Below are 25,193 nucleotides of genomic sequence, written 5' to 3'. Positions count from 1 at the left end.
TTTTTTTTCACATATTGGCCTTAATTACACCTGGACCCCCCCCCCCATATATTTTATAATATGAGGGTGGGCAAAGCTTTGTATTGGTTTTGTAAATACAACTTATTACATACTTCACACTTTCCCATGGACTTTCTGCGCCATCTCAGCCACATATTGTTTCCATACATGCCTGGAACTGATAAGAACTGTGTTTGCCTTTATGCGTCTATTTGTCTGTCTCTATGTCAGTCCCACACTGTCTTAATTACTACATAGGCACAGGAAGCCTGCTCATCTTCAAGTTTTCCTTGGCTGTTCTTAGCACTATGCTCGTCTACAGACATGCTAGGATCCTTTGTATTGCACATGCACAACGCTTTGTGATTTCTGTTGAGATTGGACTTGATTTATAGGTTGAGTTGAAGAGTGATGAACTTGAGTTCCATGTGCCATGGATGTATGAAGGCCAAGGCTCAATCTCAGTCATGAGTGTGAAAAGTCAGCAGCTTCTGTCTGGCAACTTCTCTGGAATGGAAGGTTCTCTGAATGGCCATCCTTGACTGAACCTTGGGTTCATTACAACAGATGGTTTTCTCAATGGTGAGCTGAAGAGGGAAATGATTACTGTAGTGTGATTTGCCAAGATGTTTTTCTAGCTGAGTGATCAAATACATGTAATTAGGGAGAAGAAAACCTGCAAGAACAGTGTAAGGGCCAACACAGCTCTGCCAGCTGGAACCCTAGGGTGGCAAGAAGAAGAGCACTCTGGGAGAGTGTATGTGGATGGAGCTGTGGCAAGCAGGAGTCAAAAGACAGCAGTGTGTTCTAGCCTGCTGAGTTCCACAGGGCCAGCCAACTCCATTCTCAGGATCCTTACCCTTTTCTTCCGATGTGTACTGGTCTGTTTCAGTTTTCCTGCCATACCTAAAAGTAAAAGAAAAACAGTCCCTGAATTCCAAGTGCTAATTAATAGCACCCATCCTCTATTCAGACATACTTGAAAACCGAAAAATAGGGGTGTCTAAAAGGTGAGGGCCTACTTCTTTTACCTCTTACAATTTTCTAGAATTTAAAAATACATAGTTATATTGTGGAAAACTATAGAAACATAAACAATGCATTTGGTTGGAAAGATTAAAAACTTTAGTGATTGTTCATGGACTTAATTATAACCATTATCATAGTAAAATCATTCCTACCTCCATTTATAGAAGATTGGTGAAAATTATCATACTTGTCTTTGTTTAAGAAGGAATGATGAATTTGAACTGGACACAGCAAAAGATGATTTTTAGAAATGAAGAGAGCCAGCCTTAACCCCAACCTTTTTAGATTAGAAATCCCCTGGTAGCTAGAACGTAATGTTCCCATGTGCCTTAGTTTCTCTTCTGTTGCTATGGTAACCTGCCCTGGCAAAAACAACATACCGGAGAAAGGGCTTTGGCTCTCAGTTCCAGGTTACAATCCATCATGGCAAAGAGCTCCCAGCTGCAGGGCTTAGGGACCTGGTCACGTTGTCTATGCAGTCAAGAAGCAGAAAGCAATGAATCCAGCATGCTTGCTGGTAGTGCTCAGCTTGCTTTCTAGAGTTTGTCCAGTCTTGAGTCCCCCAGGGAAGAGTCTCACCCACTGTTAGAGTGAGTCTTCCCACATCAGAGGTCCATTGACTGGTAGATTCCAGATCCTGTCAAGATGACAGTACCAGCAGCCACCACACCACCTTCTGAAAGAACTGAATGGGATGTGCTTTATTATCAGATTGTGGGGATGTTTTTGACCTTCTAAGATAAGCCCATGTAGTCCATGGCCTATGATCATACAAAGGAGGGAACTTAACTGATGAACCATCACACCAACCATGGCCACCCTCCCAGAGACTCTGGCTGTCTACGTAGGAGCTTTTCTATGCTTTTGAGTCGAGCATCTTGTCTTAGCCTTTTTCTTTACTGGTAGCTTATTTCATTTTAGCACCATTATGAATCATTCCAAGTCGGCAAGCTTTTATTTTCTTCTCAAACTATAAGAGCAAGACAACAATTTTAAAAGGTTATGGTTTGCCTTTAAAATTAGCTAATATAAAAATAGAAGAATAAGAACACCCCTGAGGTTTGCCATACAAATCTCACATTCAGTTTTCTTAAGAAAGAGAAGGGGAGTTGTGATTTTCAAGAGTGCTTTCAAAGCTGAAAGGATGGAGAACAGGCTAAAACAAACAAAAACAACCACAACAAGAACCCTTAACTTGAGGTCAATAAAGAAATCACCCTAAGCTAGACATGTGGGACTGGACTATAATCTCATTTCTTGGGGGCACAAAGACAGTAGGATCATGGGTTTTAGGCCAGCCTTTAGCTAAATAGTGAGCCCTTGTCTCAAAAAAAAAAAAAAAGAGCAAAGTAAAAATAAGGTTTAAAACACAGTTTTTGAAAAGCTAGAACTGTACAGCTATGACTGCTTTTGACCTGGGGTCTCTCTCCCTAATGCTTGGTTCGCCCTGCTGGTCAAGGTACAGCTCTCAAATCCCAGTTATCTGGGCACAGAAAGGAGCTGAACATTTCTGATCTATGATGTTAGGAAAACTGTAACATTCCAAATGTCCCTCCTCAGTCACAGACCTTTGTAACATTCACGGTGTCCTTCTCAGTCACAGACCTGTGTAATATTCCCAGTGTCCTCCCAGTCACAGACCTGTGTAACATTCCCGGTGTCCTTCCCAGTCACAGACCTGTGTAACATTCCCAGTGTCCTTCCCAGTCACAGACCTGTGTAACATTCCCAATGACCCCTATGAGTCACAGACCTGTGTAACATTCCCGGTGCCCCTTTCTGTTGTTATAGGCCTGTGTGATGCTGCTACAGCATAGAAATATTTTTTATGTAATATGTTATTTGTGGGAACAAAGAAATCAAAGAGTTCTTACTCTTGTTCTGCATTGACCTTAGTGTTAAGCTATTATTCTGTAATTGTATTAATCACACTTAAGTAAGACAGATGGGCTTAAAATTACATTCATTGTCTACCATTCAATAAAGCCCACGGGGAATATTTTTAATGCATATTGTCCTTGTCAATGGCTAAGGGCTTATCTGCTGTGCCATTGACATTTGTACATTTAGATATTTTGGGATGCTAGGCTTTCATTTCATTAGTTTGTTTGATAAATGTAATGTTCTCAGTGAGCTAAAAATAAAAGTATCCCATGTGTCTAGTGCCGCCCTCCCACATTGTTCTATTTTAGATGCACTGGGGGGTTGGGAGGAGAAAAGGAAGAAGATATGGGTCACACAGATCCACGGCATGGCATCACAGGCCTGGAGGTTTGCTTTCCACACTGCTGTGGGGAGACTGACTGTGCCCCCCCCAAGACTGCGGCTGTTGCCGGTAAATCATATTAAGAGCCAGGGCATCAAAGAGGGAACATAGGAGGCCATGAGGCCTTTTCTCTCATGAACTAGGATTAAAGTCCTTATAAAGGGGCCCGATGAGGGCGGTAAGTTCTTTCTGCAAGAGCATAGCAAGAAGGCCCATACCAGATGCTGGCCCACTGATCTCGGGCTTCCAGCCTCCAGAACTGTGAGGAAGGAAGTTTCTGACCTTCATAAATAACACTCTCAGCTATTAAAGCTGTCACCATTAAAGCTGTACAGATGGACTGAGCCACACAATTGACTATTACATGATCTTTTCCTGGGGACATGTGAGCAAATGTCTACTCACCCCAAATAGAGCACAATGGCAAACCAAAGTGAGAGTCCACTGAAGTCCAACTTGGCAAGCCAATGAGTTTATTGCTTGGTGAACCAATAATTTTATTGGGCTTATTTATAAAACAGTGGTGAAGAGTTGTCTATAGGAGCCTGAGTGTGCTAGTTAATTTTGTGTCAACCTGTCACCTGAGAGGAGGAAACTACAGTTGAGTAAATGCCCATTGTAAGATCAGGCTATAGGCAAGCCTGGAGAGCATTTTCTTAGTTAGAGATCGATGTGGGAGGACCAGTCTATTGTGAGCAGCATCATGCCTGAGCTGGTGGTCCTGAGTTCTATAAGAAAGCAGACTGAACAAGCCATGGGGAGCAAGTCAGTAAGCAGCACCCCTCCATGGACTCTGCATCAGCTCCTACCTCCAGGTTTCTGCCTTGTTTGAGTTCCTGTCCTGACTTCATTCAGTGATGGACTATGATGTGGAAGCATAAGCCAAATAAACCCTTTCCTCCCAAAATTGCTTTTGGTCATGGTGTTTCATCACAGCAATAGTGACCAACTAAGGTACTGAGTAACTCCCAAACAACTGTGTCACCTCACAGTCTCACACCATCAGGGATGATGGCTTCTTGGAAGCTGCATCACAGACTCCTTTCAATTCATCTTCTACTTCCTATATGATCTAACATTTCTAGAAATCATTTGTAGCCGAGGAGTCTGGTAGGGAATACTAGCTGGATACTGAGGCCCTGGCTTCCTCCATCTACTAGGGAATGTCAACAGTTCCATTACCGTTAGACCTGGTTACCAAAGTGTTTTTATTCTTATTAATTGCCATGAATACTTAATCAAGTTAATCTCTACTCCAGAGTGGCATCATACTATACCCAGAGGAAAAAACAAAAACAAAAAACCCCACAACCCTAATGTCTGAGGCTTTTGTTTCAAACCAAGTGATTCCTTAACATGAGCTGTTATATACAGTGTGTTAGCAAAGGCTTGATTTTGTCACCCGTGTGGAGGAGTGGGGCAGCCAGCCTCCTGCATCAGCCCCCATGTAGACTCACTGAACTACTCGCACGCCTTTTATTATGCCGTACCATTTTAGAAGATTTCTTTAGTCTATTTAGATAAGGCCAAATGCCCTTCTGCTTTCCCCTCCCTTTTCTCTTGCATTGTGGCTTTATAAAATGGACCATTTCCTTAGCTGTCTATAAAGCTTGGTGATATAGACAAGTCCTACTTAGTGAAGAGTATCCTCATATCAAGACGCTCGGCCGAGCTAACACTGTTCCAAGATGGCCCCCTACCCCCATAGAGTGAAATGGTCTCTCCTAGGCCCTCGGTCTCCCACTCCTCTCTTCTAACCTGAGGTGTGGCTCTAGCAGTTACCTAAAGGTAACTCTGTTCGCTAAGAAAGAATGGTATCTTGTTCATAGTTTTAACCCTAAGGAACTGTATCTGGTACATAGTGGAGACTCAATACATTTTAATTCAACTAGAGGAAAGCTTTTCAGAAGCTGTACTGAGAAGAGTGCATTAGTCAATTTTCCTTTGCTGTAACAAAATACTGGATGCTGGGTAATGGACAAAGAAATGAGTTTTAGTTCATAGTTCTGGAAATGCCAGGACTTGCAGCCCCACTTCTGCTTAGATCTGATGAGAGCCTTGTAGAAGATGTTGTTACAATCACGGGCCTGCAATAGCAGTCACGAAGCAAGACTGGAAGCCATGGGCGCGCTGCTTTTTGAAACAATTTGATCATGAATAAGCATCTCACTCCACACATTGGCGTTCACCCCTTCAGAAGCCAATGCCCCCGTGTTCTAATCATCCACTAAGACCCCACCTCTTAAAGGTTCCATCGCCTACCAACATTGGCACACTGGGAACCAAGCCTCTACCACATGACCCTTCAGCACACGGATGCCATGTCCAACCCATAGCAAGGAGAGTGAGACTGCTCCTGCTGCTAAAGGCAAGCTCCAGGATCTAGTGGTATCCCTCATGTGCTCGGAGAAAGGAGCTGAGCACCAAGGCAACAGAGCTCTCATCGAGGGCCTCTGAGGGACTGAAGGAGATTTCATGGAGAAAGTGACATCTGAGCTGGTATAGCAAGGAAAAGGAGCATTTCCAAGAGCTGAGAGCCTGGTCTTGACCACTCCCTTCAGGAAAGCATGCCCGCAGAGAAGTGCCCTTTTGTCCCTGTCTCTCTCAGCCCACGTCTGTTCTTTATTCCTATAGGAAGGCCCTCTTCCCGGTGCCCCAGCATTGACCACTTCCTGCCTAAGCCCTCCACTTAGGGACTCTGGGCATCCCTTCTGAGATCTGAACTCGTGGAGCAATGCTTCCTGTTTCAGGTCATTCCAGCTGTGCGCCTCTTTTTAGCTGCGGTTAGGAACTCTAGGTCACGAGAGCCCTTCCAGGTCATCTTCAGATCCGCTTGAAGCTTCTCCATTCTACAGTGAGACCATCAAACAGCTGTTATACAGGACTTGAATTTTAATGTAAGACTGGCTTCCCTGTCAAGATTCCATGGACCTAGATAGGAAAGCTACCTATTTCTGGCAGGCTGGGGGAGAAGATTCATGTGGAGACAATAGGTTGATGTTAGGCATCTTCCTTTATAGTTTCCCACCTTGTTTTAGGGGACAAGGTCTTTTATTAAACCCAAAGTTCAACAATGCAGCAAGACTGGCCAAATCCTCCCGGCTCCACCTTCCGAGCACTGCAATTACAGGTGTATACTACCACACCCAGCTTTTTATATGGGTGCTGAGCGTCTGAACTCAGGTCTCCAGGCTACATGGCAAGCGCTTTACCAGCTAGCCACCTCTCTAGCCTCAGAACCACCCATTTCTTAGTCTGCAAGTAGGTGGGATCTGTTTCTGAAGCGCAGGATTCAGGGTATGTGGCTGAGTGTAAGGAGAAGGAGCAGGAGCCATTCTCGAGTCCACTGCTGGGCTGATCAGCTGAATCGTTGCTAAATAGCCTTTCAGCTTCCTTCCACACGGGGCTAACTCCACTGCCGTTCACTCTCTGCCCAGTGACAGTCCTCAGCAGGGAAAACCAGTGGAGAGCTGCCTTTCGCTCTTGGGTTGGAATGTGCACTGCCTGCTTGAGTTTGAATTCCTAGGCCAGCTGGGCTGGGGGCTGCTGTTACAGGAGGGTGGAGTGGCCTCTTTTTTGGCTGCTGGGGGTGGCTTTGATGCCACCCGCCAATGGCAGTATGCCTCAATGGCTGTGTGTGCCAGGGTGAGACATATGGCATATTCTTATTGAATGTGTGCAGATCTGGACAGGAAGGGAACGTGTCACTGGCACCTCCTTATTTGGCCATTCTTCTTCCTTCCTGCTTTCCCAGCTTCCCCTGCTGTGTTCACTTTCCTTTCTTCCTTCCTGAGTCCTGCCCCACCCCTGTCCTAGCTGGAAACTCTAACCATCCAGTATTACAGTTGCCGCTTTGGATGACTGTCGCCTTCCTCAGCTGTAGCCCATCACCAGGACTGTCCTGGGACCCCGGTTTGGCGCATAGAGTAATCTAGCTGGACATGCTCTTTACAGGCACATCATAGAACCGCGAGACCCAGAAACTCCTCTCACTTGTTTGCCTTCTGACTTAAGTCTCCTTCCCTCTCTGACCTCAGTTTCCATGCGTATAAATTGGAGATAGTATCTATGTCTCAGGGTTACCAAGAGTAGGTGTGCATAATGTACACACTGAAGGCCCAGGGATGGCTAGCGCTGTCTTTCCTCTCTAGTCGATGACGTAGATGCTTCATTCATTTTCTTTTAACCTAGAAGTTGGAGGCTTGATGTTTGGATCAGTTAGGTGATGTAAACAACAAACAGTCATCCCTTGTTATTCACAGAAACCTCAAGATACAAACTCTCAAATGCCCAATTAATGTTCTTATATAAAATGATGCACTTTTTGCATACAGCCTACCTACAGCCAGTTGCCTGCACATTTTAAGTCATCCCTAGATTATTTTTGATACCCAAGATAATGTCAATGCTATGCAGACAGTTGTTACACTATACTTTTAGGGAATAAAAAAAACCCTACACATTATACATGTTCAGTGTGGATGCAGTATTTTCTAGAATATTTTCTATCTATAGTTGGTTGAATCCATGGATGTAAAACCCTCGGATATAGGGACTGGATTGCAGTACACAACAATGATGGCTAGTGTCTTCTCTGAGCTGTGTCCCCCTAGGTCTGTGGGCCTCTGGCCAGACAACCATAGTCTCCAAGCCTCCATGGTCACAAAGGCAGGTACAAGGGAAGGCTTCCACTTTACTATACAATCCTGTGGTCCTACCTCATTCAAGGAAGCATGAAATCCGGCACCTGCCAGAAAGAAGAGAATGGGGGTGTTGTCAACTGCCTGTGACTGCCCAGTGGTGCTGAGGATGAGGCCTAGAAGAGGAGTTCTATTTCTTACAATGGAATCTTACTAATCTAAGTCACTGTCACCTGGATGGTGAGTAAAGAGAGTTGAGCAGAAGAGTCAAGCCAGTAAAGTGGTATCTCCAAGGTCCTTCCTGTACTGTAAGGATGCTAGGTGCTGAGGATGAGCCGCCAGCCCCTGGTGCAGTCCAGCCTTAGCTGTGCCTGGCAGCAGACAACAGACCTGAGCGGGTTACTGTCTCACAGATCAGTGTGTGCCTGCCGGTAAGAAAAACCGATAACTCTCCAAATAGCCCGTCATTCAGGGCTGCCACAGCTTAGACGGATCTCCCTCCTGCTACTTGGGTAAATTCAAACTGTTTTACTGTGTTTATGCTGTGCGTGTTGATAACCCTTTGGGTGCTTACCAGCTGCCTACAAAAACATACCATCTGAGAGGCTGGGCTTTGGGCCTAGACTGCCTACCTTAAACTAAAGGTTCTGCCGTTGATGACTGTGTGACCTTGGGAGAGTCACTGGGTTTCTCTGAGTCTCATCTGTGTGAGGAGGATGATGGCAGGTCTGCCTGTGACAATTTTAAGAGGTAAATGAATGGATCCCTTTTAGGAATTTAGAGCGGCACCTCCTGTAGCGCTCCGTGAAGCCAGCTTAGGCACCTGGGGGCTGCAGAGAGTTCCACACAGGCAACAGTGTTGGGCTGTTTTGGTTTTGTTCTGTTTTCCTCAGAGCCGTGACCCAGGGCAAGGGCTGAGTAAATATTTGCATGGGATGTACCCTCATGAAATTTAACCAGCAGCTTAATCCTTAATTCTTCTCCTGAAGTAATAAGAACCTTCCTTCCCAGAGAGTTGACCAACCTTGAATTCTCATTATCTGAATGGAAATCAGCCATTGATCTCATGGTAGGGAGTTTTCGTGACCCCTCCCCTTGCTGGTGCTTTCTGGGGCCTGACTTCCGCTCTCCCTTCAGTTGGTGACTCTGTCATGGCAGAGTCAAGGCTCAGTAGAGGCTGGTGACGGTACAGCTATGCTGATGTGCCAGCTTCCCTCTGTGGTTTTGGATGATCAGGGCTTTTGCTTCCCTGTACCTCACTGTGTTTCTACTGTCAGGAAGGGACCAGAGGACTGAGAGACGCCAAAACTATGGGAAATTCAGAGCTGTTCCGCAACCTGTCTGGGTGAACGGCTGCTTTACAGTCCACACATTCCAGGGCCATCCACTCATTGGCACAGGCAGCATTGGGCTGTGGAGTTATCTTCCCTTTCAGTGACCTGCTCTTTCCTTTCCCCCACTCCTGTAGGGACTCTGTACCAGGCCCCCAAAGTGGCTGGGCCCTAGCTGCCTCTGTCCCTCTCAGCCAGCCACTTAGGCTGTTGCTCCCCTGGGACCCCCAAGCCTCGTCTTACCTCTGCCCTTGCTGCCTGTCTGCCTAGAAGCTTTCTCCTGGGTATCTGCAGTGTGTGCCTGCTGACTTCACCCAAGATCTCTGCCGAAATTCCTCTTCTTCCAAGACCCTCTTGGAGGCTCCCCTACCCTGTCTTCTATCTCCACCTCTAGGAGCAAACTTCCCGGGACATGTTAGGATTCACTTGTTTGTTTAGTCCATCTTCCCTCTCCAGCAGGAGAGTCCACAGAAGTGCAGAAACTGTGCCTTCCGTGCCTAGAACAGTTTGTACTCCATAAATATGTGCTGAAAAGAAGGGCTGAGCTTACAGCTAACAAGTGTGTCAGCTTTCAGGACAAGAGCCCACTGACGCTGCAGAAGGAAAGTGAAGGGGAACACGGACGCTCTGGACTCAGACGGAGCTGGCAGTGTCTATGATGGAGCAGAGGAGAGCAGTGGGTGCTCACAAGTTGGGGCTAGCCTGTGGGTATGGAAGAAGACCACAGAGGGTGAGAGTCGAGGGCTAGCCTGACCCTGAAGTCCCACAGTGGCAGTCTCCAAAGCTGAGGAGGGAGCTTTGGGCAGGTGGGCAGGACTCAGGTTAGTAAGCAGACTGTACCGAAGTGCAGGCCCAGAGAAGAGGGTCGTACCACTGAGGCCAGTTAACTTCCCCAGTGATCAGTGAGAGCCATGACTCCCCAGATTTTCAGAGGTGGAAACGGCATCTCCTCTGGACATTCTCAGCTACTACCCTCACTGGGGCTGTGGAAACCCTGAGTCCACACTGAAGACCAAAGAATGAAGTGTTCACTGTGACTTCTGTAAGGCTGCCTAAGTGGTTTGTGACATCCAGAAGTGTTCATCTGGAGAGGATCAACCCAAGCACCCAGGAATAAACCTGCCCCAGATCATCCCTCCTCCCCACCAGCCGAACAGAAAACAGCTTTGGGCAGACACGGGAGGAGTTAGAAGGGGGTGGTGGGAAGGACACAAAGCGGTGTAATAATGTATGAAATTCTCAAATATTTTTTAAAAGAATAAGATTGACATGTTGCTTTTCAAAATTGAACTAGAAGGGGTTGAGGGATGTCATTTTCACTAAATGCTTCAATTATATGCTTATGAAAACTGTCCTGATGGCTGACTATGACAAATGGTATCACTATGGCAGAGTCCTCAAGTAGAAGTCTCCCAGAATTCCAGGCAAAACAATCCTGGATTGGTAATTGTCTGTTTCATACAACTACGAACTAAGCACCTACATGTGCTCAGCACAGACACTGTGGTGGAATATTCAAATGCATCAGTCATTAAAACAGGCCTTGGTCCCCCCTGGCCATACCGTACACTGCTATGCGACACTAGCCACAGATTCCTCAGCTACAGCGGCAGCATTTCAGGAGCTTAGTAGCCATACTTAGCTGGTGGCTATTGTTAGGCAATAGTTCCAGACTTTCTTTTTTTTTTTTTTTTTTTTTTTTTTGGTTTTTCGAGACAGGGTTTCTCTGTGTAGCTTTGCGCCTTTCCTGGAACTCGCTTTGGAGACCAGGCTGGCCTCGAACTCACAGAGATCCGCCTGGCTCTGCCTCCCGAGTGCTGGGATTAAAGGCGTGCGCCACCACCGCCCGGCTAGTTCCAGACTTTCTATCCCTGCAGAAAGTCCTATGAACAATGATGTTCTAGAGCAGTGGTTCTCCCCCTTCCTAATGCTGTGACCCTTTAGTATAGTTCCTCATGCTGTGGTGATCCCCGACTATAACATTATTTCATTGCTTCTTCATAACTAATTTTGCTGCTGTTATGACTTGTACTGTAAATAGCTGATATGCAGGAAAGCTGATATGCGACCCCCAAAGGGGTTGTGACCCACCGGTTGAGAACCACTGTTCTAGAGGCATAATGACTGCTAGCAGTTTGTGCCATGTTACCCCGTATTCACATACATGCATGCCTCTATATGGAGTGCATGTCTATATGACGTGGTAGACATAGACAGGAACCTCCTCTGGTCACTTGCTCCAGCGTGGACATCATTTATTAATCAGTAACAGACATATTCATTCTGTCCTCCTAGCAACAGACATTTGCCTAATTCTGAAGTTTGCTAGCGTGTGACTGTCCTTGCTGCTTGCACCTGGGTCCCCAGCCTCTCTGATGAGTGATGTCCAGTGAGGCGACACCAGCATGCCAGGCAGTCGAGGCTCAGTGCTTTCTCTCTGGCTCATGGGGCTTCACAGATGTCCTGGAGGCACGTGTCCGGTTGCTCTGGCCTCAGAGCTTCCTGCCTCCATCAGCCCCATTCACCACCTACAGGAGGCTTTGGGAAAGTAGAGCCCCAAATCCATGGCCGTCCACTCTATGGAGGGTGGTTTCAGTTTTGTTTGTTTGTGCCATCCCCCCAAATAAACACACACCCACTCACACATGTGTGCGCACAAGTGCATTCGCACAAACAGCCTGTTTTGTATCCAGGCTCATGATCATTTTATTGGCCACCTCCTAGATACCCGGCTTTCAGAAGGCACCGTGTTTAGTTTTATGAGTGCACAATGGAACCCTTGTGGCCTGGGAGGAGGGGCAAGGGACACATGGGTGTCATTCAGCCTGGTCCCCAGCTCTGGAAATGGTGTTTCCCTGGGAAGGAGGCAGGGAGTGTGCAGACATGAAGGCAGTTGTGCGCTGGTGTGTGAAGAGAATGCCAGTGTTATCAACCTGGCCCATCGGGGCTGATTGTTTTTCCCTCTGTAATGGAGGCCCGAAAGGAATTCTAATCATCTTGGTGTCTTTACTTCTAAACTAACTCAGTCCTCTCCTTTGGGCTCCCACAGCCCTTCTCAGCCTGCGGGACACAGAGCTAGCTCTGATTCCCTGGTTTGGATCCCCATCTTGCAAAAGGGAGGAACCCTGAGCCCTGTTCCTTCACTCCATCACTCTCCATGACAGCAGGGACAGGGGGGATTCTGAAAACAGCTGCTGGCTTGAGACTGACCCTGCTCAGAAGCACCTGAAAGACTACACACCCTGAGTCTCTGTAATCATTTACTTTTGCTGACAGTTTAAGACACGCCCTAGGCATTGCTATTCATCTTTGAGTTCTCTACTAGAGAAGTGCTGAGAAGCTGTGTAGGAGCCTAAGTCAACATTGGTTTGGACCAGGCGAGGTGCATCAAGAAGGCTGCATCTGCCTCCCAGTACAAGAGGTCCTTCCTCCCTCCACGGGCAGCCCAGCTCCATCCTGGAGCTTCTATATCCTGCCCCTTCTGCATCCCAGCTCCCTTTGGAGCAAGACCTGAATGTGATCAGAACTTGGACCTTCAGACTTTGGAGGCAGGTGCTTGCCTGAAGGCTTGCTGGATTCCTCTGCCCTCCACTCTCAGGGCACCCCTGCTGCATCACAAAAAGGGGTGCGGAGCAGGGCACTATTTTTACCGTTCTCTTTCTGGCCCCAGGCCCATTAGCAGCCTTTCTGGCCCACATCCCATCTCTGAATCAGGCATGACCAAGCCGCACATGAATCCACGCTGCCTCCAGAATAAAGTACAGAAAAGCAATAGATAAGGGGCCTCATTTAGAAGAAGCTTAAGTTTCAAGCATAGCGATGCTGGCTCAGGTCAATGGAGATTTACAACAGCAGGTGCGGGGGACTTTGGGGGAGGGGCAGAGAATGATTTGTGTGCATATTGGGGGAGGGCAGAGGCCTGGGCACATTTGATCTGTCTGCTTCTGGAAGAAAAATAAACTCCATTTGCGCTTCTGTTCTTAAAAGAAGCAAGAGGGTTGAAAGAAACTTGAATCCAACCGGCTTCCCATCTATTCTTCTGCTCCTCTCAAACAGATTAGAAAGTGATTCCAGGTTATTACCCACCTTTGCTTGCCCAAAAATATGGTGTGGGAGACACTAACACCCCTGCTCACCCCACACTCCAGCCCGTGTTCACAGACTCGTCTGTTAGTCAGCTCAGAGACTGGAGCTCAAGGAACACAATGGAAAAGAAAGTTTCAAAGCAATCTTCTAAGTGGCTGTGAGAGCAAGAGGCTGAAGGGCCAGACAGTCCTTTGAAAGGCTTTTAAATATGTCTCATTTTGAACATCTGATTGCATCCTTCTCTGCAAATGAACAATTAGTGTAGCGCAGGGTTATGTAACTATTGGACATGCATTACTCTAAGACAAGTGCGCATTCAAGGAAACCTGGATAAGAACATTGTCCCAGGGGCACCTCACAGCTAGAAAGGGACTGTACCAGCCCTCCGCTCTTCCCTCCCCATACTATTTCATTGCAATTTCTAAAATAAGTACAACATTATCTCCTGGGGAAAAAAATCAGAGCATTTTTGAAACCAGCAAACAGATTGGGCCCAGGCCTCTGCCCTCCCCCATATGAGGTTCAGATGGAGGAGAAAGTGCTGCCTGGACGTGGTCTTCCTCAGCTCTTTATGGCCACAACCCCAGGAAGCCTTCCAGGTTGTCTTCCAGGTGAGGGGATCCTTCCTCATTCCTATCACGTCAGACCCCTCAAGCCCCCACCACACACTCCCCTCCATGTGTAGCCTGTGATGGAGAACAGGAAGAGACAGGATATGGAGGGAAACGTGGTTCAGGACCCATCAAAGAAATGACCATAGGGCACCCCACCCGCTGGAGGGCATGCGGGGATCCACGTGCGCAAGTCAGGGAGGGAACCACCCGTGGAAGGAGCCTCTGGGCTTCTCTTCCATGCCTTCTGACTTACTGACCTGGAACACTGGTTCTGCAATTCTGCCCTGAGAGCATTTTCTTTCTAAAATCCAACAATGGCAAACTCTATTCAACTCAGGGAAAAGCATGTAGGCAAGTCCCATCCACAGGTTTATATCCATCCTGTGTTATCTTTACTGTTCACTTTTTGACACACATCCTGCCTCACCTGTAACTGGAGTTTTCCTGCCTGGCCCACAGTCAGGACAAATCTCTGTCACCTGCCAGTCCCACAGCCCCTCAGACCCGACCAAGTAAACACAGAGACTTATATTGGTTACAAACTGTATGGCCGTGGCAGGCTTCTTGCTAACTGTTCTTATAGCTTAAATTAATCCATTTCCATTAATCTATACCTTGCCATGTGGCTCGTGGCTTACCGGCATCTTCACATGCTGTTTGTCATCATGGCGGCTGGCAGTGTCTCTCTGCCTCAGCCTTCCACTTCCCAGCTTTATTCTCCTCCTTGTCCCGCCTACACTTCCTGCCTAGCCAATGGCCAATCAGTGTTTTATTTATTGACTAATTAGCAACACATTTGCCATACAGAACATCCCACAGCACTCACCCGTCCCACCCCACCCTCAGAAGCCCTAGGAAGTAAGCAAACTGTAATGAAAAACCACCAGCTGTGCTTCATTCACAGACGGGTTGTGGTGAGTCCTTTGCAGGCCTCACTTCCTCCTTACAGTGGTGCATGAAGTGAAACCAGTGAACTTGTCATGATGTCCATGAAGAAGGTACAGCCTCCCCGCCCCCAATTCTCTCCACCTGACAGCTGTTGAAAATAGCCAGATGGAGGGACCGTCTCTAAGTCAGCTCCGAGAGGCAGCAAGCCACTTGGTGCTGTTCAGAGCCCCCAGAAGTGTCCACACAGTTTGAAAGGGAACTTTAATAGAGTGTAAACAGCAAGTTTACAATTCAGTAGAATTAACTCAGCATAATCAAAACAAGCTACCTCTTAGGAAGGCTCACAGTGAGATCTGCCACTGTGAATCCTTGGCTGTGGTTGCTGGTGGGAGCCCTGTGCCAGCTGCCTGTGGGGATGTCAGAGCTGGTGAACATGAGATCTGGGGTAAGCAGATGTGTGGGCATTTTCCCACTTACACCAAGTTTTGTGACTGGGAAAGGGGCCAAGTCAACATGATAGGAAAGAGATCTGGCTTTGCCACGGTGCCAGTGGGACAGATGATACGTGTGACTAGAAGCTTGATGCCCACCTTCTTAAACACATGGACTCAAACACTGAGTGGAGAACTCCAGATCTCTTCGTGGTGCATTTGGTTGATTTGACAGACAGTGTAACAACCAACATGTGAGACTGTATTCATGACGATGTATCACGTGGTCTGTGAGGTTCACCCTTATTCAGCTACACGAAATCTCGATAACTGGCTTGGTACAGTTAGGGCTTCAGTAGAGCCACTTCGGAGAGGTTTCTCGGAGGCGTCTTGGAGGCAAGGTTTAGGAATAGCTGGGGCTACTTCACTTGTTTTTATCACAGTCTAGAATTGTCTGTTTTACTCTGGCCTACATATTTTCAGAAGCGCTACAGAAGCTAGGTTTGGGGACCGCCAATCCCTCTGTCTATATGGGACAGGAGTTTTGCTTTCTGGGCCTCTCTGGCAATTTGACTCTGGGCCCTGCCACGAGAAGTTATCTCTAAAAAGTCAGGGCTGGGGCAATGGCTCATTCACTGAAGTACTTGCCGTGTGAGCCTGATATTTGGATCCCCATAGGAAAGTGTCATGTGCCTGGGACCCCCGGGGTGGATGGGTGGGACCATGCTGATCCTGGGAGCTCACTGTGTACTGGGTGTAGCCAATACAAGTTCAGTGAGAGACCCTATCTCAAAAATCTAAAGTGGAGCAAGACGCCCAGTGCCAACTACCTCTGGCTCTTGGTTGCACACATGGGAGAATCACACACACACACACACACACACACACACACACACACACACACACACACACATACGCACACCCACATGCTAAAAAATATATTTTTTAAATATGCAAGTTCTGCAGAATATTGCTGCCAGCCGACCTTCCCTTCCCTACGGTAAAAGCCTCAGAACTAGAACTAGAATTCTGGGCAGCCGTGTGCAACTATTCCATATTCTCATCTGAATATACACGTCTTCCCTTGTCTACCAGCGTCCCAGACCTGCCTAATAATAACAGATTTCAGCTGTTATTCATTCCTTTAATCAGCTATTTTTAAAAGCTGAACTGCTGGAGGCTTAGAAAGCAGTCAAACTGGTTTTTGTTATACTTTTAAAGATGATAGTTGGTACATGTAAATGCTTGTGTGTGTGTGTGTGTGTGTGTGTGTGTGTGTGTGTGTGTGTGTGTGTGTATGTGTAATCATCCTAGAAAACATAATTAAACAGAAGTACCCACAGCCCCATCCTCCTATCCTGTTCTTTTGCTCAGTAGCTACCTCCCCACCCTCACCCTCTCCAGAGGTAACCAGTTCTCTGAGATCCATATTTATCATTCTCTTTTCTTTTTAAAACACTTTTGTCAGATATATGTATATACTTGAGGGGAATGTGGTTTAGTTTTTCATGTTGCACAGACAAACAGAATTTCTCTGCCAATTGAATCTGCTCTTCTGCAGTAGCTTTTTTGGGAGTTGCTTCACCTCCCCTGGTAGGCTGCAATTGCTCAGAACCAGCCTGGAGCTCTTTGTTTGAAATTTCCTGCAGGGACAATTTATCATCGGCCCAAGAAAATCAGTACTGTTGCTTTACGGCATGTTTGGTCTGATTCCAAACTTTCCCCACTAGTCTCTCTGTTTTCCACATTCATTTATTCAGGAGGCGGCTGTCTTCTTTGAGCCAGGCACTATGCTAGACCAGCAGAGAAAAAAAAAAAAAAAAGACAGCCCAGCGTCCCTGCTCCCATGGGAGCTTGTCTCCAGCCCTCTTGTCTCCTGCTCTCCACTGTCACTTGAGTACCTGTAATGAATGGTCTAAGAGACTGAGGACAATGGACAAGGTTCCGTGACAGAGGGGCTTTGGGTTGGTAGACTCCAGAGCCAGAGGGAAAGGTTGCGGAAGGCCTTCTAGAAGGCCAGCCTTTGGGGGGTGTCTGGTTATACTCTGAGCCCCCTTGTGACCTCGACCTTTGTATTTCTGACTTGAACTTTATTAGGCAGCCTCATTTGCTCATACAAATATAATGTCATTGCCACTACACTTATGCAGGGGCCCTGCCACATGTGGAGCAACAAAGGAGAAAAGTGGCCCTGTGTGACCTGAAACCTGACGGCCCAGATTGCAGTTTTATGTATAGGAACTTTAAAGCCATCCTAGGTCACTAAACATGAGATTAATGACACAGATAGAGCTCCTGGGTAGTATAAATGAAGGCCCTCAGAAATACATATGTATTATGCACGTGGACACAACTTTACATGTGTATATATATTTTTCACCTTCTTAACCAGCCTCCACATGACCCCGTCACCAGAATAACTAGCATTCTTTAGTCCCTATATAAAATGTAATGGAAGCCAAGACTTCAACCCCGCCCCTTTTCTAAAGCCTCGGCCATGTGTCTGCACAGGGCTACTGTTTGTGGTAGAACTGTATGCTTCTGGAAAGTCATACTGTGCATGTCCTCAAGCCTACTTCTGCCGGTTGTACTTGTTACTAAACTGCAATATTTAATTAAATGTTTTCACATACTGATGAAATATAACTTAAAAAAAAACTGTCTTCAGTGACAAACCTAATTGATGCTTTCAAAAGTCTCTAAAGACAAGTCACTCTTAAACAGTGCTTTTGAAGTTTGAATGATGCCACTGCAAAAGGTTTGGGGAGGGGAGTGAGACATTAAAATCCCCAAGAACTCTGCCCCCTGACTGTGCTATGGGCTTCTTTAGCTTACGGGTCCACTTACACAGTCGTCAGAAATCCTAGCAAGACATAATGGTTTGTGAGAAAAGAACTCCGCAGCAGACAGTGTCCAAACAAAGGACATTGAAAGATTAGTGAATGCACACAGCTAGATTTTAATTTAAAACAAAATTATACTTGTATATATGTGGGTAAGTAAACATAGGGATATAAATATTTGAGTATATGTATTTTCGGGATGTATCTGGATATGTATGCATGCACATTAGTGTTTGGGTAGGTGGATGTGGGTATGTGTGTATACACATATGTGTGTGCACATGTTTCTATTTGGAAGGATGGATGTGGATATGTGGATATGTTTGTATTGGGGGGATGGATAGATGGGTGGGTAGACAAATGACTACCAATATGTATATGAGAATCAGGTTGCATGATTCCCATTTTAAACAATCTCCCAGAGGACTAGGGCTGTCCTTTGGCTCACCTGCTCAGGAGGGACCTCCCTCCCCAGGGGTTGTTTTACCCACTTCAAATTTAGAAGATTTCAGATGTCATGTCATTTTCAAAGTTGATTTGTTTTTCATTTTGTTAAGTTTTGCTTTCATTTACCAAGAGTTATAGTGAGAACCCCAAGAAAAGACTGCATGTTAAAAAGCAATCATTTCAAAAGAAAGAAAAGGGAATGTCAGCCTTATGGATGGATGAGGGAGGTCATGACCTCTCAGTGCTCTGACCTCTTTGGCCGTGTCAGACCTGAGATGACCTTTCCTCTAACTCCCTCATAGAGGCAAGCCCCTGCTGTTTAGAGCCTGCTGAGAGCCCAGTGGCTGGGATGCAACAAGAAAATGGGCCGGGAGTTCAAACCTCCCGGGCAGTACAAGGATGAGGGTACCAGCTTGGACCCGGAGGAGAACTGCCTTTTGGTTAGACTTAATGTATATTCTTGACTCCAGTATTTCCCAGATGGATTTCAAGGGCCTAGGGGAATTTTTAGACCTTTAAGGAGAATGGTATCAGAAAATAGGAGCGATTTCAAACCCAGTTAGCCATCCACCTTCTCTTCAGCGTCTCCAACTGCACAAGTACCTGTGCTGTGTGTTTGATCAGCACAAGTGCATGTGCACACAGGTGTGCGAGTGTGTGCTGAAGGGCTTTCCTAAGGGCCACTTCAACTCCAGCCGAGACCGGCACAACCGCCTCTCTGAGACGCCTCACTTTCTTGAATGCTTGAGAAATAAGGACAAACATGTGAAAAGCCAGTATCTTGTGAAGAACCAGGGAGCTCCAAGGCTGGTCCCTGGGAAAAGTAAAGAAAATTCAGCTCAGCCACCCCAAACAAGGAGGGGTGAGCTGTTTCAGCCATCCCAGGAGACCATTAAGCAACCCAAGCCTCCCTCCGTTTGAACAGTGTTGTGGCTGGAAAGGGCCGTCACTCCAGGGTTCAGGGTATGGAAACCACTGTTCTCCCATTGCTGAAGCAAAGAGCCTTGAGTAAATGAGAAGGGTGAGAGGAGAGCAGAGCGAGGGGTGGCAACACAGGAGCTTTGTCTCAGCTCCTCCAAGGAGTAACTAGACACTGCCCAAGAGACCCACCAGCCCTCCACAGAAAGACAGTGTGGGGACATGAGTCGTCCCCCATTTTAGAAGAACACGGTGGTGCCCTAGGGGTTTGGGAGCCTCCCTTATCAAGAGGTAGGCCTCTAAAGTATACAGAGTATGCTCAGCTAAAGGCTGGCACCTGCATCTGCTTTATTATCTATTTAACTAAGGGGCTGAAATGAGAATTGCCTAGAATCATATACTTGAGTTGACTTTAAAAAAAAAACAACAAAAAAAAACCCCACTGTTATCAAGTGAACTGGCTTAATGGAGCAGGCTGTCCGGGGACTGTTAGAAGTAACTGAATATGGCACATGACAGATCACAGATTCAAAAGAGGCTGAGCAGCAAGCCTGGGAAAGGCTCACACCTTGCATGGCCAGAAAGAAAAACCTGGGTCTAGCTGCAAACCATCCCATAATGTCTACTCCTGGGGCAGGCCCAGTTCTTCCCAGTAAGAAAGGCATTTACCACTGCATTGTAAAAAAAAAAAAAAATTCTTTAGTATAAAGATGAACTAAGCGTATTTTTAATTTTTAATTTGTTCGCATGCTCTTAACATGTATGAAATCATACAGTGGCAAGTAAGCCACCTTGGGAGTGAGATGGCTTAACTCTTAGCTATGCTACGGATTGCTGGGGAGGCCTCTTCTGTTACTTTCCCGTGGCTCACTTGCTCCATCTGCAAAGTGAGAATGGTAATGTCTACCATGTTACCACGCTGGCTTTCTGTGGAGATCAGATGTGCTAATGTGCATGAACTTCTTAGTGTGGTTAGCAATGAGACCAGTGGTTCTCAACCTGTGGGTCTCACCCCCTTTAGTGGGTGAACATCCCTTTCACAGAGATCACCAAAGACCATTGGAAAACACAGCTGTTTACATGATGATTCACAACAGAAGCAAAATTGCAGTTATGAAGTAACAAAGAAAATAATTTTATGGTTGGGGGTCACCACAGCATGAGGAACTGTATTCAGGGGTCACAGCATTAGGAAGGTTGGGAACCACTGAACTAGAATAAACATCAGAGAACAGAGATTGCTAATAATGTAGGGAACTGTGCATCCCATGATCAGCCTTTGTGTCCACGTCCCCTTTTTTCTATTAACTGCAGTAAGAACATGGAATAAACGGCTTCCCCAGATTAGCCTTTGAATGGTGGCAATCCTGGTGTCTACAGGACTGCTCATCTGCAATTGAAGAGACACCTTGAATCCTGTCTCTACCTAGGAAATTAGTGGAGGAGCTTGTATTGGTCGCTGATATTTCTGACCTGTGGTTTTTTTTCTGATGTTTTATCATTTTTGTTGTTGTTGTTGTTTGGGTTTTGGGGACAGAATTTTGCTATGTAGCCCAGGCTGACCTTGAACTTGCAATTCTCCTGCCTTAGCCATTTAAGGTCATAAATTATAGATGTAGCCACTATACTTAGCAACAAACCCTTAATTGGAATTTTTTTTTACTTGAACATAGATTTATATATATATATAATATATTATGGCTAGTTTCCCCTTCCCCAACTCCTCTCCACTTCCCCATTCACCCAAATCCTCACCCTTTCTTTCTCTCTTTCATGACAATACAACCAGATCTAAAGATGATGATGATGGTGATGATGATAATGATGATAACAAATACAAGATAATTGTGCTGTTTGTTGATTTTGTCCCATTCCAGTTTGTTTGTTTCTGTTTGTTTGTTTTGCCTGTTTTGGAAAGATTTTATGTGTGCAACTTTTACTATATGGCTTGGGTAAGTAAATGTAAAACAGTGAAAATGAAGTAAATTATGAAAAATGGTTGAAGAGCGATTAGAAGTGAATCCCTCACTATTACTGTCCCCAGAACACGTGCACCCCAGGACACTTGCTGTGAAGAGAACAGGGAAATTGGAGAGGGTTAGCAGTTAGAACAGAAATGACCCTGTATGGGCAGTTTGAACAGTAGACGTTTTTAAAGAAGATCTTTACTTTATTGGTAAAGTTTGGACTCTGTCTTCCTTCCAGCAGTTTCTGTTGTTCAGTTGGGTTCATTGAAGTTCAGTTTCACAGTAACCCATACTCACTTCTGTTAACCAGCCTGCTCTGTAGTTGCCCTTAACCCACGTGAGATCACGGCTTTTGCCGTAACTTTGATATATAATACACAAGTTCCCCAAATAGTCTAGACTTTTCAGTAAATCATCTCAATGTAGATGACATCATACTAAACTCTGCCTAATGGATAAATGTTTCCTCTGTACTCTTCCCCCAAATTAAAATGGGTCATGTGGAAAACTGACTGACTTTTTCAGTTCTACAGAAAATGAGTTATTTTACATAAAGTATTTGTCTACTATTAGTCCTTTAGGGGAATTAAAAACATGTTGTGTGGTATTAGAGCTAGGGATGTTTCTCCTTGTCTTCATGTTTTTGTTTCTTGACAAGGTAATGAATAATCTAAAATAGATTAGATAATTGATGATAGATAGATGACAGATGATAGATTGATTGACAGATAGGTGATAGACAAATTTCCTTACATGGGTTTCCAGAAAGAACCCTCATTAACGAATGAAGAGCTGCATCTTTGGCCTTCCCTCTTTTGTTGATACCGATGCACAAGCTGTGTTGTCTCAGGTTGAGCTTCAGTGCCAATAGCAACCAGGGTGGGAGGCTGTTCCACACTGGCCTTTTGCAGCCCAGCTTTTCCTAGGTTTGAATCTTTTAAGGATTCAGGAAGAAGTTACAGGCATGCATCTCAGAAAGCTACAGGTTTCCTCTTTCCACGAGGTTTGCCATGGAATTGTTCCAAGGATTTGTGTGGACTCTTGCATTCTCTCCATCGACTTCCTTCGACACCCCCCTGGAGTCCTCCGTACACACAAAGTCTACTGAACACAGAGAGGTTTTCTTACGCTGGTCTTCACCTCTGCACAGGTGAAGTGTGGGTTGTCCCCAAAGGTTCCTGTGCTGGAAGATCAAGCCCCAGGGTTATGAAAGGACAAGGTGGTTAAACATAAAGAGGTGAGACAGGGGAAGGTCACCAGGTCACTGACAGTTGCCAGAGGGATCAGTTCTGGTTCTGCAAAAAGAGTTCTTAAAGGAGTGAATTGTGAAAAGAATAAGACTGGCCTCTCTCTGCCCTTGCTTATTTATTTATTTATTTATTTATTTATTGGTTTTTCGAGACAGGATTTCTCTGTGTAGCTTTGCGCCTTTCCTAGAATTCACTCTGTAGTCCAGGCTGGCCTCGAACTCACAGAGATCTGCCTGCCTCTGCCTCCCGAGTGCTGGGATTAAAGGCGTGCGCCCCCACCGCCCGGCTTTGCCCTTGCTTCTTGTCTCACCATGTGATCTGTCCCCTCACACCTTCTCTCACCATGATGCCAAGAGGCTCCTCACCAGAGGCTAAATAGATCTAAGATTATAATGGAAACTCTCTCTTAAGGTTCGAACCTCTAGTGTTTTATTGTAACAAAACTAGTAAAAACCGTATGTATTAGTTACTTTTCTGGGCTGTGATAAAACACCATGACCAAAATCAACTTAGGGAGGAAGGTTTTGTTTGGGCTTCTGGTTACAAAGGGATAGAATAGATAGAGTCTGTAATGGCAGGAAGAGTATGACAGCAGGCAGGCATGGTGACAGGAATGGGAAGCTAGCTGATCACGTTTTTATCACGACAGCTCCCCCACCCCACACCCCGTCCCCAGTGACATGCTTCCTCCAGCGAGGTTCTACCTCCTGAAAGTTCCGTACCTCCCCCAAGCAGTGCCACGATTGGAGGGCCAAGCGTTCAAATACCTGAGCCTATGGGGGACATTTCTCATTCAAACTACTATGCCACAGTTCAGCTTTTTTTAATGACACAAGTCAGACATTTGTGGAAACCAGGAAACAAATATTTATTGGGGAATTTTGGAAACAAGTATTTATTAGGGAATTTTCCCTACCCTTAAGAGTTAACACACACAGTGCCACAAACTAATTAAGAGTATGGGTCAGCCACTCACATACTAACCACCTCTCTGCATGGATGCAGCTGGGGTCCGTTGGATGCTTCTGTGTAGGCTAGATGCATCATCCTCTTTTAGTTTAAGCTTGTTTGACTCAACCTCTTCCTTCCCCAAACAATTTCCTTGATTATCAAACTTGACAAGTATCTCTTTGTTTCACAGACATTTGGAGAACTATGGTGAAGAAAATAGATATAGTAAACGTTGACAAGGCTGTAGAGAAACTGAAACCCTCTTTGAGTGTTGGTAGGAATGTAAAGTAGCGAGTCCTTTGGGAAGCAGTGTGGCTCTGGCATTCTTCCAAAGATTAACACAGAGTTGCCAGTAAGTACACACAAGAGAAATGAAAGTACATGTCCACACGAAAACTTGTCCATGCAAACTGCCAGCATTATCATGATAACGTAGACACAGAGACAACCCAAGTGCCTACCAACTGAGAAACTTTATTTTCTTTCTAAAGTTTCCTGCCTTGGGTGTTGTGGGTACACATGTGGGTAGACACATGAAATGTAGTGTATCAATACAGTAGAATGCACTATTGCCATGCAATTAAAAGAAATGAAGTAGTGAAATGTACTACAGCCTGAATGAACCCTGAAAACAGGGCAAATACAGGATGCCAGCTGCAAAAGGCCACATCTATGGTCTATTTATATGAAATGTCCTGTCAGTGAATCCATAGAGTAGAGAGCAGACTGATGGATGCAAGGGGAAGAATCGAGATACAGGCTGACAGATTTAGGGTTCCCTGTTGGGGTGATATAGGTGTTCAGAACTCAACTGTTCGGTAATGGTTATATGTCTATACATGTACAGGAAACTATTGGGTTGTAAACACTTTAAATGGAGAATCACATGGTATGTGAATTACATGTCAATAAAGTTGCTGTCAGAGTTACAGACTAGGTCAGGGTATGGATCAGGCTACCTGTGTCTGATCATTGACCACTCCTGTGAAGGAAGGAATACAATGTCAATGAACCAGTTCTTGAGGGGCAGCTGAGCCCCCTCAGAATGGCAATGGAGGCCATCACTCAGAATTATCCCCATGAGAGAAGAGAAAGTAGGGGTTGTTTCTCTGAATACATAGTGCCCAACACTTCTAGCCTGCCCACATGAAGGCCCACCAAGCTGCTGCAACCAGAGAAAGCCCAGACAGGAAGAGACAGAGACATAGACAGACGGAAAGGCAGGCAGGTGTTCCAGATGGACAGCAGAGCACACAGGCACTATGTGTGCACACTATCCAGGTGAGGCCTGGATGACTGAGTGGACATGCAAGGCCATGACAGTGCCTATTCACAGGAGTACCTAAACCTGCACTTCAATGTCCTGATGCTCTAAAGGGGAAAAATTGTACCTGTGACCTCACAGGGGTCACATGAGAGGTGATGAGTTGATACGTCTGGTGTATCGATAAATTGAGGATGAGTGCTCTCAGTGTATCCATGTTTTGTGAACCTCTGTATTATCTTAGATTATTTCTCTTCTGGATAGATGC

General features: G+C 45.8%; 1 protein-coding gene across 1 annotated transcript in view; it reads left to right on the top strand.

Annotated features, from left to right (window-relative positions):
- Positions 1 to 25,193, top strand: part of Scfd2 (sec1 family domain containing 2) — a 323,332-nt gene that overhangs the window by 264,753 nt on the left and 33,386 nt on the right. The gene's annotated exons all lie outside the window — the stretch shown is intronic.

This window comes from Peromyscus californicus, unplaced genomic scaffold (genome assembly GCF_007827085.1).
Source record: "Peromyscus californicus insignis strain IS unplaced genomic scaffold, ASM782708v3 Scaffold_13__1_contigs__length_99412109, whole genome shotgun sequence".
Taxonomy (NCBI): Eukaryota; Metazoa; Chordata; class Mammalia; order Rodentia; family Cricetidae; genus Peromyscus; species Peromyscus californicus.
The sequence above is the reverse complement of the archived record's forward strand: the minus strand, read 5'-3'. Positions and strand labels throughout refer to the sequence as shown.